This window comes from Perna viridis, chromosome 9, assembly GCF_037379345.1.
Source record: "Perna viridis isolate PV_CMFRI_1.1 ecotype Kerala chromosome 9, ASM3737934v1, whole genome shotgun sequence".
Lineage (NCBI taxonomy): Eukaryota > Metazoa > Mollusca > Bivalvia > Mytilida > Mytilidae > Perna > Perna viridis.
This window is the reverse complement of record NC_142453.1, coordinates 36,543,603-36,558,691: the sequence shown is the minus strand read 5'-3', so window position 1 is coordinate 36,558,691 and position 15,089 is coordinate 36,543,603. Positions and strand designations below refer to the sequence as shown.

General features: G+C 32.1%; 1 long non-coding RNA gene across 2 annotated transcripts in view; it reads right to left on the bottom strand.

Annotated features, from left to right (window-relative positions):
- Nucleotides 1–9,524, bottom strand: part of LOC148608209 (uncharacterized) — a 30,635-nt gene extending 21,111 nt beyond the window's left edge. For both annotated transcript variants that reach the window (XR_015915420.1, XR_015915419.1), the window contains exons 1-2: nucleotides 9,411–9,524; nucleotides 9,071–9,233 (exon numbers count right to left, since the gene is read on the bottom strand). This is a non-coding gene — a long non-coding RNA (uncharacterized LOC148608209). The remainder of the gene's footprint in view (nucleotides 1–9,070; nucleotides 9,234–9,410) is intronic.
- Nucleotides 9,525–15,089: the final 5,565 nt, after the last annotated feature.

Genomic DNA, 15,089 nt, shown 5'->3' with positions numbered 1-15,089 from the left:
CAAATTTATTTATAATGTTGGCTTCATTTTTTTCATTGATGCCTTTAAAATTGAAAAAGTTTCTTTCAAAATTTCTTTTTTTAATTTTCGTCAAGCTGGGATGATTTTCTTGATCAAAAATATAATCTTTTCCAATATATTTTGCCAAGTTCACAAAAAATTATTAAAAACTTCTGCCACACCTTCGCTTTTTTTAATTACATCATTTTTTTCTTGTAAAATAATTTTTGATTCTGAAATTTAACAGTTCATCTTTCTAAAAAATACTTGTTTCTGATTTTCGTTTCAATTTTTTACATGATTTCTCCTGATTCTGTATTGCTCCCATGTTTGGGGGTTTTCATTTTTCAAAACTTTTGTATAATACATTTTCTTTTCATATATTGCTTTCCGCAATTGTATATCTATATTTTTGCAATATCTACATCTAGGTTTGGGAAAACTTCTATAACTTCTATTTTGTTTTTCCTGATTAGGAAAATATGTAAACGTATAGAAAGGTCTGAAAAATTCCCAACGATGTTAGAACTGTCAAATTTGCGATGCAAATTTTTGGTCGTTCCCTCCGCGGGACTCGAACTCGTACCGCTGTGACATCTATGGCAACACCGCCTGCACAAAGTCCAGCGCCCTAGACCACTAAGATTTAATATATATAAAATAAAAAAAATAAAACTTAGTCCTCCATCAAATCTCTTAAAAATGAAACATTAGACTAAATATTTATTAATAGATCTAGATATCTTTACATATGTGCAACATTTTCAAAAAGGCCTTTTTATTTTAAATAATTCCATTCTTTTTTCAACAAGCCATTTTAAAGACATACATTCTTATGGTGAAACCAAAGTGACTTGATAACAATACTGTAACACTAACTGACAATAATAAATCCATTACGATTCAAATGCGCACTTCTACCTGCCGATCTGTTCCTAAACTCTATACGTCAGACCTCGTCCGCAACTTATTCCGACAAAATGAAGACACAGGTCGTTTAATTTTATCTTTGGTGTTATAGTAGATGCTTTACTTCTAAATAATACTCGATTTTCCATCACATCTATCTCAAAGAGCTTGCATTTAGTGACTCTGCAGACGGACTGAAGTATCCTAATATTTTGGCATTTATCAAAATTTTAGCAATGGGGAGAGCGTTCATCCTCAAATTAAGCACATGATAAGGAAACACGTCCAAATATATGTTGGCAAACAGAAATTGTTCGAAGGATTGTCAATTAATTTTCATACGCCACACGTCGAATGCAATCAACGACATTTTGGTGAATTTTTCATTTCTGTGGTTTGAATATTTTTGTTTTTGTAGATTAGCTGTTTATTTGTTTATATCGTTTGATGATTTAAAAAATCTTTTTGGAAAAAAAAACGAAACAAAATATAAATAAAACAAAAACAGAACTGGCGGAATGACGTAATGTGTGTTGGAACAAAGCTCTCTATCATTTATTGATGGGAATTCTCTGAAGAACAATTTACTACAATCATAAAATATTTCTAGACTACTGGTAAGAATAAAAAAAATATTGTTCAATTCTCAAGGATGAAAAGCAAAATAATACAATCATATACACTAACGAACGCTATATCTATTATATATTCTAATGAATGACTTTGATGGCAGTGAAATCGACAGGTTGTATATAATATTTAAGGCTGGTCCTAAGGAACAGATGCTTATAATATTCAGACATGCGAACCAGCAGACCTCATAATTACGTATAATAAACTGGGAATCATTTGATATGTGGAATGGATTTCAACTCAATTTTCTTTGTAGAATAATTGTTTAATATTTACATAAGTCCAAAATTGATTACGCATATTTTAGTTCTTCAAATACCAAAGAAGTAATAATAACGAAAAGGGTCTTTACAAAGAATATGGAAAATCAAAACAGTAACGCCAATCCTTATCAAAGAAGAGAACAAATATTTCGATAACATTGTGAAATAGATGTTTAAAACAACATCATTAATAATGTCAACAAGGAGAAACCACTTGTGTCTAATATCAATGGATGGTATTCGAATCAGAATTCTTTAAAAAGAGTTTAACAGAACACTATCGCTGTCGGGATTAATTTGTTAGATAAAGAAAAACGAAAATGTCAATGTAATATAAATATCGTCAATTTCGACACGCAAATCACATGTATCAAGTTGCGTGTTGTTAACTCTTATAAGCAGCGTTTTAATCAAATAGATAGGAAACTCGAGATCCAAACACAACAAGTACTCATGACCATACGAATCGAGACAGGAAACAAAAACCAGAACGTAACGATATATCATGTGCAAAATAAGGAATTTATGATTTTGATAAGACTGCATTTGTCCCTTTTTTACTTTTTAGTTTTAGTGCCATCTTTCTGTTGCCGTAGATTTTATAACTTTTGTTGTCGGGATCTTTCAAGGTTCATTTAAAGGTGTGTTTACACTGTTGAAGACTTTCTGAAAGTATTTATCATTTTGTACTTAGGTTATACATTGGTGCATTTATTGCGTTTCACAATATTTGTTTCTTTTCCTACTGTCAACCTAAAACTTGAAAACAATGCATATAATACTAAAATCTATCTCACATCTAGTGAATTTCAATATCATACCAAGAGATTTCAAACTTATTTTGAATTTAGTGAAGAAAGGGGAAAAACTCAATCATGAAAACATTTTCATTAGTGTTTCTGAAGCATATTTACATATTTATATATATCACTACAGAAATTTTATGGTCGTTATCATGAACTCGTGGATCGTTCTGGTGTATTCATCAGCACCATGAAAACTGGTTTATTCAACGAGTCATAGTTTTCCTTCCCTCGTTTGTCTATCCAGGATTTGACTTTTTATGAGCAACTCGGCGGGTGTTTCTAGAAAAGCAGAGGACGCTTACCCTATAGGTGCACCTGGTCCATGCTCCCAGTTTTTAGTGGAGTCCGAGTTTCTCATTTGCTTTTATTACTTTGTATGTGTGATTTTGGTTGCTTTGTGTTCTTTGTTGTGTATGTCTGTTTTCCATGTCTGGTCTTTGTCCCTGGATTACATTCTCTTGATTACCGCTATAACCTTGGTTCCCTTGATTACTCTTTAAAATCCGTATTCAACTTTTACAAAAAGGGCATATTATAATTATTTTGCTAAACACAATCTGTTTTAACGAAATAGAGCACGAAGTTTGAGATATTACTTACTGCCGCTTATCATATACTCCATCGTGTTTTAACTATCTGAACGTGTTTTAATTATGCAATTTTATGATATAAAAGAAATTGATATAAAATAAACCTTTTTTGTTATGACTCTATAGCTTTTAAAGATTAATCAAATGAACCTAGGTTCTACCTGAAATCAAAAGAATGCAATCCAGGGGCAAAGACCAGACATGGAAAAAACAGACACAGACAACAAAGTACATAAATGAACCAAAGTAATACAAACAAAGTAACAAAAGTAAATAAGCAACTCGAGTTCCACTAAGAACTGGGGGCATGGACCAGGTGCATCTTCAAGGTAAGCGTCCTCTGCTTTTTAAGAAACACCCGCCGAGTTTAAAAAAATGTAATATTTTACAAATGTGAGATCTAAATAAAAAAAGACAAACAATCATGATTAAAATGTTTCCTTATTTTTTTTTCATATTTATTATGGGTTTTTTAAGACAGTTTTGTTCTGTAGAATATTCGATGAGCATAGGTAGAGCATGCTCAATATCAACTTCCGCGAGGAAAATTATCTTGTTCTACTAAAGCTCTACCTTGCGGAAGTGTATATTGAGCATACTCATCAACTTATCACAATATAGTATATTAATGTAGTTGTTGTTGTTGTAAGATAGATAACTCGAGGCTTTCTTGTAATAAAACGATCTTTATAACTTATTTCAGGAAACTCTTCTCTTATTATTGGTTGTTGGATAAGTATTCTATATATGTTTTAAAATCTTCAATGAAATCAATATTATTGATCTTACTTGACTTCAAGGGACATATATGTTTATATAACGGAAGTATTGACACAGAAAAGCGTACATATACGTAGCAGCAAACTGAATATACACAGACATCTAAAAAGTATCAATATTGAAACCTGTCCAAATACATTCACGAATTAAACAGAAACCATCTAATCCTGGAAAATTGTGTCAATATGGTTCGATTCTTCCTTTACGTCCTTTACAAAACAAACACTGGTGGTTTGAAAAGTCTTATATGATTTTAGGCTATGCCCGGGATGGATGGAGCTTAATGTGTGCCCTCAAATTGTTTCATTAAAACACACGTGGGCGGCCGATAAATCTTTGTTTTTAAGTTTCACCGGCATGTTGCGATGTGCGAAGTCTCTTTCGGTAAGGACTTTCTTCTAGGAAAGCTTAATACAGTTCAACGCAGCCAATAATTTCCACATTATTATTTAATAAATAAACAAATGTTAAATCGTACCCATCGACGTATCAAAAGTTAAAACAACACTTCCGTATTTGAACAATCGCCTACTTCCATGTCGACTCATTTCGTAAGAATATTTTAGCCCAAATAATTCAGGTCTTACATTCTACATATATAGGACGTTGCTCCGTCCATATAAGGTTACAACTACTTGTATACTAAGTAGCTTTTAAATTTGAGGACCGGAAATGTTCAGATTGTTAGTTAGGTATAACTTTATAAGCATGTCGTGTTTTATAACTCTTAACGTACTAAATTTGGTTTATTTCATACAGTAACCTTATCTTTTAAGTAATTCTCTGTTTAAGAATCAGGCAGAATGGTAATAAAGTGTTGCACATGAAGAAAAAACGCACATATTGTTTTGCATTACCCAAGTATTTACATCTCATTACTTCCAGTAATAACCATCAAAGTGTTTGTTAAGATATTGATAGGTCAAATTTAGCTGAAATGCACTATGGAAAAATGGCGGTAAAATTTTCTAATATATTTAATGTATTTGAGGCATAAAAGACCAAACTGAGAAAAATGATGTGTCACCAATTGCATTATTCTTAAACAGAATGGTACATAAAAGCATACTATATGTTGAGTCATACATAGATTTTCAATGACACTACAGACAATATAATAAGGTTTTATATTACGTATATTACGTCATTAATAATACATAGAATGACTGTTTCCAGCAGGCATAATATAAAAAAAATATCCCCTAACAATCTAGGTACTATTTATTTTTCGAAAGAAAAAAAATGTTGACGATATTTTCATATGAATAAATTGCTTTTACATAATAAGGAGACGAAGGCGATTAGACATGAAAATAGCTTAGATATAATGTGTAAGTGCCACTCATTACATTTTTCCTATACAATCTGATTCAAAATTAAAAATATACAATTCATGGCGTTTCAATTATATATTTTCAAAGCAATTTTATATATACTTATTATGAGTGTGTTCTTTATAAATTGCCAATTCACTCGACAATTTTATGAATTTTTTTAACAAAAGTTTTCTTGCGGGAATTTCATTTTAAAAGAAATACTGTAGGTGTATAAAAGAGATATCAGTGTAAGGAGTATTTATTGAGAATTGTTTATCGCTTGACAAAAAATCTTATCAGTAATAACATCTTTTACATTGGTTAATAAATCGAATGGTCAAATAAGACATTTGTTACATTTATATTACACATATGGTTAGTTTGGTAAACTAAGCATATTACTTGAAGGAAACTGGCCTGCGTATGAAGGCTTATAGCGAAATTGTTACCGAAATGATAAAATCTTGGCTATAGTAAAACGGAATAATTAATTTGTGAAAACGTCACGTGATATATTTTCTCGTTTGCATTATAGTATCTGCTCCGTCCTTCGTCAATTGTATGCAAAGCTGTTTTGATACAATTAACGAAGCTTAAATCGAATTTAGTTTATCGAAATGTTCAGCGCTGATTGGAAATATGGTAAGGTAATAGTTTTCCAAAATATCTCTTCCACCAAGAGAAAATTGCATTTCTTTTTCTCTTATCTCTTACAAGCGTTAACCGCTACTAGAATCTTTGACATTTAAATTTTAACAATCCCATCAAGATCTTTTCGAAATCTATTTTTTTTTCTGAAATGGAGAATACATTCAAGTACTTTTTGTGTTGGAAGGAATAATTTCTGAGTTATTCATTAACATGTTATTAAATTGTTCACCAATGTTTATTCTAGATCACCTTGAACAATTTTCAGTTTCTGTTGTTTTTTTCTGACGCAGTCGATATAGTTTCGCTGTTTACCCTTTGATCTGAAGGACGGTCTCCTATGGAAACGCAAGTCACCTGAAAGCAATTCTGTTTCCCGATTGGACAAATACTGATAACTTAGTGGCGTTAAAAAAACGGTATAGAAAATTTGAACTTACGTTCAATAAAACTGTATCGAAAATTTGAAATTGCGTGTCATGTGTTTTTTTCTTGAAATGTAGAAACTTGGAAATTCAATTTTACTGCGTTGGCTATCTTTTTTTTAAAGACAGTACTTGTTTCAACTCATTACACGACAGTAGCTCTTTGTAAAGATCATTGACATAAATTTAACGTAGTGTGTGACCTAACTTAAACGTAGTATGTAGAAGTACAGTATAAAAAAGGTCAAACATGTGTGTTACGTGAAAACATGACATCTATTTGAATAATAGAAACGACAAATTATAACATTAACCTCAATGACTGTTGATTAAACGTTTGTAGAGACATTCAGTAGAAGTCTTTGTATGCATTAGGCAAACACTTTTAAATATGGAGCATCTTGTCAAAACTGTACCTAGCAAACGATATGTTTTCATTTCAAATTGTCTAATCTTCAATCAATAACAATTTTTGAATATTTTATCTCTAGTAATGAGAATTCTTCAAATGAATATCAGTACAGAAGCTCTTTAAAACAGTAATATATTTGTAAGTTATAGACATACTTCATTACATATTTGTCGACTGATGTTATATCCAGTTGAATTTAATGACAAATTACACTTGACTGCTTAAAAAATTGATGTGGTCTTTTTTCTTCTGTTTTTGTAACGCAAAGGAGAATTGCAATAAAAGGTCCAAACGGAAATCATTACAAAGGATATACATTACCAATAATTCTAAAATAAAACAAAACATTAATAACAAAGTATATAACAGAAATTAGGTGTCGGTCTTCGGCAGTGAGTGAAACGTGGTATGAAAAAAACCCCACTATTTTTAATGCATAATTTGAATAATTTCATTAAGGAAAACAGATAAGATTGTTCACATCATTTTGGTAAATTGAATTATAATTCCACAGAAAAGCACTGAAAATGAACATTTAAAGGGCAGACAAAGCTGTCCAAAACCTCATTTTTCTAACATTCTATTGAAAAACTTTTGAGCCAGTGATGCATAGATCAAAAATAGTCTTTTCAAAGAGAGAAAGCTTCCTTGAACGAAATTATATTTTTGAGATTGGTGGGGTTTTGACTCGCATGTTTCTGATTTTTCCCATTTTGCCTCATTCTTACAAAAACATATTTAATTCAAATATTTAAACGACAATCACGAAGGTGAACAAAAACCTTCGTGAAGAAACAAAGTCATCAAATAATGACACCACATTGTTACCACCTATTCAACAAATTAGGGAACTACGTTGTCACAACCTTTTCAACAAATAAGGACACCACATTGTCACCATCATTAAACAAATAAGGAATCACATTGTGACCACCTATTCAACAAATAAGGACACCATATTGCCAAATTAATGTGATTTTATGACCGTTTTAACCACTACCAGTTTCTGGTAGGGACTTGTTTTATATACAGTTTATTCGTGAATAGATCATAATTTAATATAAGAGTTATATTTAAAGTATCTAATATGACAAAGACAAATGTAAACGTAACTTGTTATTTATCATAATTCATTTATTCAGACCACCACTTATTTATTACAGCTCTCTCCTCCAGATTTTACCAATCTTTTCGCACTTGTTTTTCGTTCACCTACGGTATTACACCTCTTATTTTATTTTGACCTTCAAAAGTAAACTAAGTACAATCGGTAATATGATAATGACGACACTTTCTTGAAGATCAATATTATTTTAAAGTCGTTTCTTTTTTTTTTAACTTTAAATGTTCAAAGGTCCGTGAAATAACAAAAAAATAGTATGACAAAGCGGTTCATTTCATCTTTTATAGAATAAAGTATCACTACGCAGTGACCAGATGTTGTTTGTTTAAAGAGCAGGGCTTGTAATTATATCTGTTTTAAATACCGAGAATTCACACGAGAATGTACGAGTTGCAACATTATTAGCATCTTTATTAAACAGTTTAATTTTTGAATGTTTTTTTACGGTTTTGTAGGTTTGGTGTCTGTTTGTCTCTTACATTGTCTCCACTGTTTCATCAATTACGATACAAGTTTATATATTTATATTTATGAATAACCTATTAACAACTAACTGTTCTCTTACATACGATAATCCTGATAACTTTTTCGTACTAGTACTTGATTTTCATTTATTTATTTATTTTTTATTTTTGTTGTTGTTGGTTTGTTTATTTTGATGGATGGTTTATCTACGGTGAAGTAGATAATTCTACCAACACTTCTCGTGCAGATATTGCACTAAATAGACATATCTACACTTGCGAACGCCATTGTAGAAAATATCGTATTTTCCCGTTGTTTTTTATATTTAAATCTCCTTCAATTTAAAGATTACTGACACCTTAATGTAAAATCTGATGTCAAAAGGTTATTTGGATACAAATCTTGGGTCTTCCGGAACAAATTGATAACTGTGAATTCATATATATTTCTAGCTTTGTGGCCACATATTCCGAATCTAAGTAAAAGCAAGAAGTTCATGATCACGATATGGAACATAATATTCATCTGAAGAATAGCCAAGACCACGAAAAAGGGTGACCAGTGCGTCTTCTAAAGCACCTAGTGACTAAGATACTTATTTTTAAGCTTAAGTTTAAAAGAGTGAAAACCTTTGAGTTAATTTGACCTCATCCGAGAAAACGATAATGAATTATAAAAATTTTGGTTTCATGGAACTTACTGTGAATAGTTTCCAGGTGATTTTTGTACATCTTGAAACATCCAAATCACCCATTAAGCAGACAGTTGATTGACCCTCGTGCGAGTCCTTATTGTAACACATGATTTAATGGTTCAACTGTGTTACCATTTAGTCCGAGTACCAATCTTGGCAAAACGATTTTCTGTCAAAAGAAATCTTAAGAGTTTTTTAAACGTAGCATCTAACGGTTGAAAACAATATGTCACTTTGTCATTATAGTACTTTCTCGTTGATTAAATATTTCGCGGAATTTATTATTTCGGCGTATTCAGTAAGACGACCTCTAACATGCGTAACATTTACATCCCATACAACTTACTTGTTATACCTCAGGTGTCACCATGTGTCACTTCCAATGTACAATGTGAAAAAGGTCATCTTGAAATGCTTCAAATATTAGGATAGGAAAATCAAATTTGGAACATGTAATAAGGTTTTCTGAAATAGTATCAACAAATCCTTAAGGTCATAGGTGAGCTTTACAAGATATTGAGAATTTAAAGTTACACATAGAACCAAGCAGTACAAACTAAACATAAACATTTTCAAAATATGTTTTTAGTTTAACAGTAAATTTATTTCGAGTTCAACAAAACAAACACCTTAATAACGCATTTCCCTTCTTGTAAAAGCTGTATTGCAAACAGGATGTAGTAAACGGTTCAAATGTTGAAAAACAAAATCGCAGAACACATTCTGAGAAAATTGGTTTCACGGAAAACGTTTTTATGCCCTTGAGCTGAATATGAAAAAAAATCCTGTTACAAACATATCTGTAATTGCTTATGCAAAAATGCATGATCCCGTAAAGACAAAAATGAAATTTCAAGCTGTAAGAAAAACTAGGAAATGTATATCACAGTTACGTATAAGGTGACCCTAACGTCGTATGGTGACTGGTAGTATCATATTCTCTTATGAACCAGGATAGATATTTTAAACTCTTTTACATGTATTCATACATTTATTTTGAAAAAAAAAACAAATTAAATTAATCTTATGTTAACGCAGTGATGAAGGACAAATTCATTATTTTCATTACTGTAAAAAATCTTCATAACAAGAATATAATGACAAAATTTAAAAAAAAAAAAAGGCAAGTGTTTGTGAAAATAATATTGGACTGTTATTGGTTAATCATACGCTGCCTCGGTTAAAGATATGATGCAGGACCATTGAAATTCTAATTTTGTCAAATCTTTATGCAGGGCCTATGACCATTTCTGTGGTCATTAAGATACATTCCATTAGTTGAGATCAATGTGAACTTGTCGATTATCTTTTGAAGGAAATCATCCAAAGACAAAAGACATTGATACAATGTGAAATAATTTAATTTTATTGTTTATTTTTCATCTGGGCAAGATAGATTATTTCCCATAAATAACATTGGTACTGTCGATGAGTCCGAAGTTCTCAAACTAAATAAGACTTTGATGAAGGGACAAATATTAATTTGGACTTTTATCGATTCACAATTCAATCATAAGGATTGTTTGATCGCTTCACAGTTCATGAAGCGTGAAAAAAATCCTTAAATATCTTTGTAAATAGAAGTGTACGATTGTTTTATTACACTATCACAAGATATCTTCATGTTATCATGTTACCAGATTGGCAACCCAACGAACGAATAATACCAAATTTTACCCACACTGGAAAAATATGTTCTCGATAAAAAATTCTAGCATTTTGAAAACACCTCCTTCTGTATATTGGGAAGATGATTCGGAATTATTTTATACAATTGTGAGGAATCTCTACCAAGAAATATACAATTGTATCTAGGTGAACCATCTTTTTTTGATAATCAACGATATATAATGTTTTCAAGTCGGGATTTTAACTAGGTTTGGGGAATAGAAGTATACAGTCCTGAAAAATTATAGGTTTTAATGCTATTATATTCTGATAATAATCTTGAATTGAGAGTCTCCAGAAGATCTTTGGAATTTTTCCGGATCCACATAGAATAAATACCACTACGGGAGTAACAAATGCTGTTTTAGGACTGAAGACCCCTTTGACAGATGTGAGTATAGAAGTTAAGAGTTTGGAAAGAGACATCACTCCGTTTTTAATAATTATTTTTGTTTTTTGTTTTTGTTTTTGTTTTTGTTTTTTAATTTTGAAACATGTTGATATGCTTGCTCTGATTTCCGGGATCTCAGCGCCACCTACTTCGAAATATTCATTAACGATTGCTTCCTACTGATCACATCGTCATGTAAGGTATCTTTCTTTAGTGCTTCAAAGGTCTGATTCGAATTCGTTATGAAAACTTTATTACCCTCTGAAGATTGAAATTGTGCATGATGCTGTCAGGTGAAATTTATTGAATATCTTTGTGAAATAATAAAAACATATTTCAAAGTTTTTACACGTGTGTAGTCACTATTTTGGAAGGTTTTCATTTGCCCTTTCAATATGTTTAACATTTGCATTAGAATGAAGATGATTGCGTATTTGAACCTGTCTTTGTCAATATTTATTTTAAGATAAAAAAAATACCAATTAAATTGCTTCACATGTCAGTATATTAAATTTGCAACCATTAAATTCACCATTGACATCTCCAAATCTATTTATGAATATATGCAATATGCAATATAGTTATTTCCTAAATTGACAATGTACAAAGATGGGACATGAACACAAACTATTAAAATGGTCAAACAAAAAACATTAAATTTCCACAAATGCTAAAAAAATCACAAAAGCTGCAGGTCTGATTCTAACATTTATGCAAATATGGAATCTCTAACATTTACATTCTATTATTATCTAGGACAATAAGATTTTAGATTTAGCCTATGGAGCACGGGCTACTTGTATTGCAGATCATGGTTAAACCCGTATTTGGTCAAACATCCCATATATTTAAAAAATAAAACTGGCCATTCTGAGACGGAAAAACATATATGTATATATATATATATATACAACGTCTCAGGATGTGAGGACTCTATTCCCTGCACTGTTCCATCGGATCGAATTGATACAGGATACAGGGAAGATAACGTAAACTTATAGAAGGGCCTGAAAAATTCCCAACGATGTTAGAACTGTCAAATTTGCGAAGCAAATTTTTGTCGTTCCCTCCGCGGGACTCGAACTCGTACCGCTGTGATATCTATGGCAACACCGCCTGCACTAAGTCCAGCGCCCTAGACCACTCGGCCAGCCGGGCTATATTAAATATAGCTTTCGTTGACCGGGTGATTCCTCTTCGTAGGATTAATCTAGGGATGTAACTTAGTACACGATGTATGGTAGTAAGGGACAGTTCATCTAGGTGTTATTATGTAGGATAGAGGATCAAATTAATGATGCATGTCACAACAAATCAATATTATACAACGTCTCAGAATGTGACGACTCTACACTGCTCCATCGGATCAAATTGATACAGGGAAGATAACGTAAACTTATAGAAGGGTCTGAAAAATTCCCAACGATGTTAGAACTGTCAAATTTGCGAAGCAAATTTTTGTCGTTCCCTCCTCGGGACTCGAACTCGCACTAGTGCAGGCGGTGTTGCCATAGATGTCACAGCGGTACAAGTTCGAGTCCCGCGGAGGGAACGACAAAAATTTGCTTCGCAAATTTGACAGTTCTAACATCGTTGGAAATTTTTCAGACCCTTATATATATATATATATATATATATATATATGTGTGTGTGTGTGTGAAAAATTTCCAACGATGCAAATTTTTGGACGTTCCCTCCGCGGGACTCGAACTCGTACCGCTGTGACATCTATGGCAACACCGCCTGCACAAAGTCCAGTGCCCTAGACCACTCGGCCAGCTAGGCTACATTAAAATATAGCTCTCACTGGCCGGGTCATTTCTCCTCGTAGGATTAATCTAGGGCTGTAACTTAGTACACGATGTATGGTAGTACGGGACAGTTCATTTAGGTGTTATTATGTAGGATAGAGGATAAAATTAATGATGCATGTCACAACAAATCAATATTATACAAACGTCTCAGAATGTGACGACTCTGATCGCTACACTGCTCCATCGGATCAAATTGATACAAGGAAGATATGTAAACGTATAGAAAGGTCTTCTTAGGTCATTCTTAGAAGACTTTACATCATCATAAATGCAAATATGTAATAAAATAACCTCTACAATAATTAACAAAAGTCGGCACCGCCCCCCCCCAACCCCGTTTCCGGATATATTTGTGAGAAAACTATCATCTATTATACTGCATATTAATAATTGGGGTAGCGTAAAGAACTTGGATATCAAATTTCATCGAAATAAATCGAACAACTTTGGATTTTAGACCGCGAGGAGGCGGCCATTTTAAAATAGCGTTTGATACAATTTCAAATTATAAGTTGTGTGGCTGATTCTTAATCGGGACGACTTAAAGAACCTAATTATCAATTTTCATCAAAATCGGCCAACTTTGGATATTTTGCCCCGGTTGCGGCCATTTTGAAAATGGCGGCCGATAGGTAGCTCAAATTACCAGTTGATCTGTAGATTATTAATCGGGACGGCTCAAAGAACCTAGGTATAATTTTTTCATCTAAATCGGGCAAATTTTGAAAATGACGCTCGCGATTTGTTTTGGAGATTTTGTTTAGACTATTGAGTTTAATATATATACCAAGTTTCGTTAAATTCTGATATGCAGTATTTGAGATATACGAGTTTCAAATTTCCGATGTAAAAACAGGGTACGTTCAATCTGGCAGACATTTCGATTTTTTTTTTCGGAGTCCTGCATCCTTCGAAGAGTAGCTCTACATCTCAATCGAATAAACACTTTTGAGAAAAAGGGCGGACACTTTCAAGAATTTTTATAACTGGAGAATTAAAACAATAATAATTAAATTATTTTTCGTTCCCCGCGGAAACGTGTAGAAGTTGCCTCCCGTTTCCGGATCTCTCTTTGATATACATATTATCAATTGAGCCGCATGTTATTAATTGGGACGGCTTAAAGAGCATAGATATAAATTTGCATCAGAATAAGACAACTTTGAATTCTTTCAAAATTGACGTTTCAACGAAACGTATAGAAGTCGTCTCAATTTTCATCGAAATCGGACAACTTAGAATTATTCATCGCGGTGGCGGCCATTTTAAAAATGGTGGTCAATACGTAGCTTAAACTGTCAATTGAAACACGGATAATTAATTGAGAGGTCCTAAAAAACTAGATATCAATTTTCATCAAAATTGGACAACTTTGAATTTTCGACCGCGTAGGCAGCAATATTGAAAAAAAATGTTAAAATCGTCAGTTTAGTGAATATTATAAATCGGAACAGCCTAAATATCCTAAATATCAATGTTCACTGAAATCCGACAATTTTGAATTTTTTACCGCATTAAAAATGGTTGACGTTTTTTTCGTAATTGTGTTTGGATCCTTAAGCTGAATATGCATACCAAATTTCGTTGAATTCTGATCAGCAGTTTCAGAGACATGCGAGTTAAAACTTTTCTATGTAAAAATTTGAGTACCCACAGTCTGGCGGCCATTTGTAAAAATTATGGCAACTGGAAAAGATTTTTGAAGTTCTTCATTCTTCAATGAAGATCTAATTTTCTGTAAAGTTTCATCTCCATCGGATAAGTCACTTTGAAAAACAAATGCGCGGATAACTTTAAGATTTTTTGGTCGGCAACTTAATCATAAGTAGAAGAAACTCAGTAAAAACAATAAGTTACTTTGTGGTCGGCAACTTAGCAACTTATTACATTTGTTTTTGCGATAAATTGAGACTCGCGATACATTTTCTGTTTTGACCTACCTAGTTATTCTTATCATACAAAAAAGATAATGCAATCATCAAAGCCTTTAAGCATTTGACAAAAAAATGTTTACCATAATTTGAAAGATTAAAATATTTATCATTATTTTCTTTCATTTAGACTTAATTATGTGCCATGTGGTTACTAGGAATTGACGGTAAATTTAAACTTTGATTATGTCATTTCTACCTGTCAAGGCTTCTTTATATAT